Consider the following 5,330-nt stretch of genomic DNA (forward strand, 5'->3'; position numbering starts at 1 on the left):
TAGTCAATGCTATCTAGTCTATGCGTTCCATCAACGTCTGTCTATATGCGTTCCACCACTTCCTATTATCTTGGTGCGCCATCTTGTGGAGAACATAGTAACTGAAGTCACTCTTACAGTTTCCTGTGCTAACGAGAGGCAATCAATGAGATACTAATTATGACAGTTACTTTATCGCAAATTGCATACAACCTAGGAGTGAACAAAACAAGTGCAGAATCTAAAAACCGGGACTGCCTCATTTCCAAGCTGCAATAATATTGCAATAAGCTTTAGAAATTAGCATCTTATTGATCTTCTCTAGCGCTAACATTTGTACATTACTTTTTTCTTAGGGGCAGGTTATCACTAGCCGCCGATCATCGGTTACATGCAGGGCCGGCACTACCATAGAGGCAAAGGAGGCAGCTGCCCCAGGGCCCCAGAGCTTGTAGGGGCCCCCAGTGGCTACAAGAGGGAAAAAAAATTCAAATCGGCCTTATAGTTTTTGAGAAAATCGATTTTAAAGTTTCAAAGGAAAAAAATACACATTTAAAAACCTGCCGACTTTAATGGTTAATAGCAAATCCACCTTAAATGCTAGAAACCCTAAATTTGCAGGATATGTTAAGGAGCTCATTAGTAATAAGAGGAAAAAATAATTTTTCAAAAAGACCTTATAGTTTTTGAGAAAATCGATTTTAAAGTTTCGAAGGAAAATAGTATACTTTTAAATGCGGTAAATGTCACTTTTAGTAGCAAACCTAACGGTAGTGTAATTTTACATGCATCAAACGAAAGCGCAATAAATTTCCTGACGGGGTTTCCAGGGGGTCTATACGCAGCCGCAGCGCTTTGGCCAGGGATCGCTATACAGCCGCAATATGGCTGTATGAAGATCCCTGGCATTTTTTCCTATTTTCCCAATTTTTTTTTTATGTTTAGAGTGTGGAAAAAAAAAAAAATTATGTGGGGTCCCCCCTCCTGAAACTTTTTAACCCCTTGTCCCCCATGCAGGCTGGGATAGCCAGAATGTGGAGCTCCGACCGATTGGGACTTCACACCCTGACTATACCAGCTGCAAAAAAGGTCCTCTAATGCCGATTTTTGTTCCGGGGTATATGTTGGGGGGGGCCCCCAGGTTTATTTTGCCCTGGGGCCCCATTGTTGCTTAAAACTATATTAGTGCACTATTGTTCTGAGCAAAATGACCATAGCTCCCAACTGTCCCTCTTTTGGAGGAACAGTCCCTCTTTGGGAGCCCTGACCCTCTGTCCCTACTTCCTCCTCATTTGTCCCTCTTTCAGGACTTTGTACCTCTCTCTCTCACTCTCTATTTATAACACACACACACACACACACACACACACACACACACACACACACACACACACACACACACACACACACACACACACACACACACACACACACACACACACACACACACACACACACACACACACACACACACACACACACACACACACACACACACACACACACACACACACACACACACACACACACACACACACACACACACACACACACACACACACACACACACACACACACACACACACACACACACACACACACACACACACACACACACACACACACACACACACACACACACACACACACACACACACACACACACACACACACACACACACACACACACACACACACACACACACACACACACACACACACACACACACACACACACACACACACACACACACACACACACACACACACACACACACACACACACACACACACACACACACACACACACACACACACACACACACACACACACACACACACACACACACACACACACACACACACACACACACACACACACACACACACACACACACACACACACACACTTTTTAATATGAAAGAAAATGAACCAGGATAGAAAAAAGGACCAGTGTGATTTGAATTATAAAACAACATATTTTTTTAATGAAATCTTTATGGTATGCGTAACTAGTGATGTGACAGGGGTGTGATCAGGGTCGTGGCAGGGGTGTCCCTCTTTCTCATCTTAAAAAGTTGGGTGGTATGAAATTACCTCAAGACCACACACAGCGCAGCTCCCCAGAGCGCTGTGCATATAAGAACTATTAGCGGCGAGTAGATGGGGCGTTCCTGATGATGGGCAGAGAGGAGGAAGTACTGACACTTCCTCCCTGCCCATTATCGATGTTCTGCTCAAGTCGAATACTTCAGTTGAGCAGAGGGAGAGATAGGGGGGGGGGGGGGGCACTTAAGGGGGAGAAAGGTGCTGTGATTTAAGTCACAGCACAGCAAATAAAAAAACATTAACCTCCCTAGTGGTATGATTACTTCTGGCTTTTAGGGTCCAAAAGCGGTGCAATTTTTCACAAGCTTTTAGACCCTAAAGATAGGGGGGGGGAAAAGCATACCGCTGGATAGATTTGCATCAGTCTCTGCACTAACTCACCTCCCCTGGATCCAGTGCTGCAATTCTCCCACCGCCCACCTGGTGGTGCTGTAACCCTATAGTGAGATTGGCGTCTGTCGCCATGTGACGACAATCCACAATCTCACCAAAGGGATCGAGAGCCTCTGAGGACCGGAAAAATAATGGCTGCCAGCATCTGGATCCCAGGGGAGGAGAGTTACAAATACCCACTGTGCGCAGGCTCTGCATATGCCTCCGGGCGGCCACCACAAGTCAGGCTCGGGTTACTACTCTGAGCTGTGGATTTCCAGCCCGAGCCTGGCTCGGGGTTACCGCTAAGGAGTATGTTATTATAAAGCGAGGTCAGGGGTTCTTTAAGCCTTCCATGTGACAGAGGCTTTACCACAGGTTGGCCATGCTGTATTGCACATCCTTCTCCTCTCAGGCTTAGATCTGTATAGTTCTAAATCCCCATTTTTATTGTATGCACTGGGAACGAGCAGAATTACAGTGAGTATGCAGAAATACTAGGGAAACTCTTTCCTAGGGAAAAAGAGCCAATTATACATTAAATTTAGAAATAGTTGTATCTTAGCAACAAGGCTTCAGAGCTGCAAAGGACACAAATTGAGGGGAGTCTTGATGACATAACTACCCTGCTCTTCTCCTGCATATGTGCTGCCCACTAATGATACAATCTTGATTGTACCATCTTACCAAATGTATGTAGTAGAATATAGTGAATACACTTTGCGTGGATACTTTAGGTACACATAAGAGTGGTAAGATTGTATAATTAGTGGGTACCTTAAAGTTTACTCAAGGAGAACCTAAGGTTAAAAAACAAATATTTGCTAAGAAGAGAGAAGCCTCAGATTTCTGCAGAGGCTTCCCATCCCATGTTGCCCCTCAACATTGCCTCGCATGGACCACTGAAATCAATCTGTCAGTAGTGCAGTGCAGCTGTGCTAGTACAGGTGTCGCATGGCAGTGCATGAAGGGGAGCACAGTCTCGATCTTCAGGAGACTCCTGAGCAGCCACGGTGGTCTGGGGGAGGATCCAGAGTCTTCCCTCTCATTAGGTAAGTATGTTTTTGACCTTAAGTTCACCTCAGGTTCACTTTGAGTTTTACCCAAATGTAAAAATCGACAGGGGTTTCAAGTTCTGTTCTGAACAGTAACATCATGTCATTCCCATGGCAAGGATGGATTTAAACATCATTTGTTTCATTTGAAAAGCCCCTAAAGGTCATCCAAGGTGAAAAAAAACTGATGAGAAAAACAACTGTCTCTGTCCTCCTTCTCCTAAAAATGACCTTTTTTTTAGGTAGCCCACAGTTTTATTTTATATTTACATCTAGTTTTTACATTGGTACTGTTTTATTGTCTCTGCTTAATGACACCTTCATTGAAGTATGCTGGACCTAAAATCTATGAATTATTGACCCTTTTATCTCTTCCCTGCTCTCAGAGGCCATTTATGGTCAGGAAAGTGTTTTATGGCTGTAATTACTTATCATTGAGTGTTATGCTATAGTCTGACCCAGTCCGACCCTGTCCCGACCTGGAGAGAAACTGTCACTTGCATACCTGATGTTTAACTCTTTCTGGCAGAGAGAGAAAACAAAGAACACAGCCTAGTTATTTGTGTGCTAGGCACTGTATGTACATACACATGTCTATCTGATCATGTCACCTCGGTTGTTCTTTAACCAGTTCCCGACCACCTAACACCATATGGCGGTGGGAGAGCGGCTCTGTTGTTCCTCCTCGCTGCCATATGGCGTCATCTTGTGAGGAGTAAGATTTGACGGGAGCAAAAATGTCAGTCTTTTTTTTAAATTAAAAAAACTTATACAATTGCAGCAGCAATCAAATACCAGCAAAAGAAAGCCTATTAGTGGGAAAAAAGGGGGTAAATTGATTTGGGTGCTAAGTTGTATGGCTGAGCAATAAATCGTTAAAAAGTTGTGAAGTGTGGAATTGTAATAATAGACCGGTCACTACAGTGTTATAAACCTCTGGTCCTCAAGTGGTTAGCAATGTATTTTTCCTAATACAATCAGAGGTCCTCTCTGTAAAGCAAGCCTAAGGGCAGATTCTCCTGTAAGAACAATCTGTATCATTAGTGTAATTTGATCTCTCAGCAGTGTCAGGTGGCTGCCACAGCAGAGCAGCTAATTGGTAAACACAGGATGTTAACCCTATGCCTGCTTCCATGAAAGCAGGAAGTACACACTGTAGATTTATTGCAGGATTTGCAGGATCAGCTGTAACAAAGAAATGTTTTTCTTGAAAAGACCACTGTAAGGTGTAAAAAAAAAAGGGACAAAACAGTCCTCAGGTCCTGCTGCGGCTCTCTTCCGGTTTTCACGACTTTAACGTAATGCACGGCCCTGGCCACGGGTGTCCTTGCACCTGCTAACATGATCGGGAGTGAGGACGTGCACGGCGACATTAAAGTCGTGAAAAGCGGAGGTTCTAAGTCCAGGTCTGCTTTAAAGTAAATTGGAGCTGACAATAAACTGATGAGATAAACGATCCTCCTACTCCTAAAAAAAGACCTTGTTTTTACAATCCCACAGTTTTAGTTTCTTCTTAAAAGCAGAAAAAATGTAATGTTTTATTGTCTCAGCTGAATTACACAGTCTTTCACAAAGCATGATAAAATGTAAAGCTACAATCTATGAACTTTTTTTTTATTTCTTCACTGCATGCAGAAGCTGTTCTCTTCCAGGTAACAGTTTTAACAGCCCGTTTCCACTGTTGCGACGCGATTTCGCCGGCATTCCGACGCTTGTAAAAACGCATGCGGATGCGTTTCCGCATGCGTTTTTACCCGCGATTTCGCGTGCGATTTCGCATGGCACCCTGCCATGCGAAATCGCGGGTAAAAACG

This window comes from Hyperolius riggenbachi, chromosome 10 (genome assembly GCF_040937935.1).
Source record: "Hyperolius riggenbachi isolate aHypRig1 chromosome 10, aHypRig1.pri, whole genome shotgun sequence".
NCBI lineage: Eukaryota > Metazoa > Chordata > Amphibia > Anura > Hyperoliidae > Hyperolius > Hyperolius riggenbachi.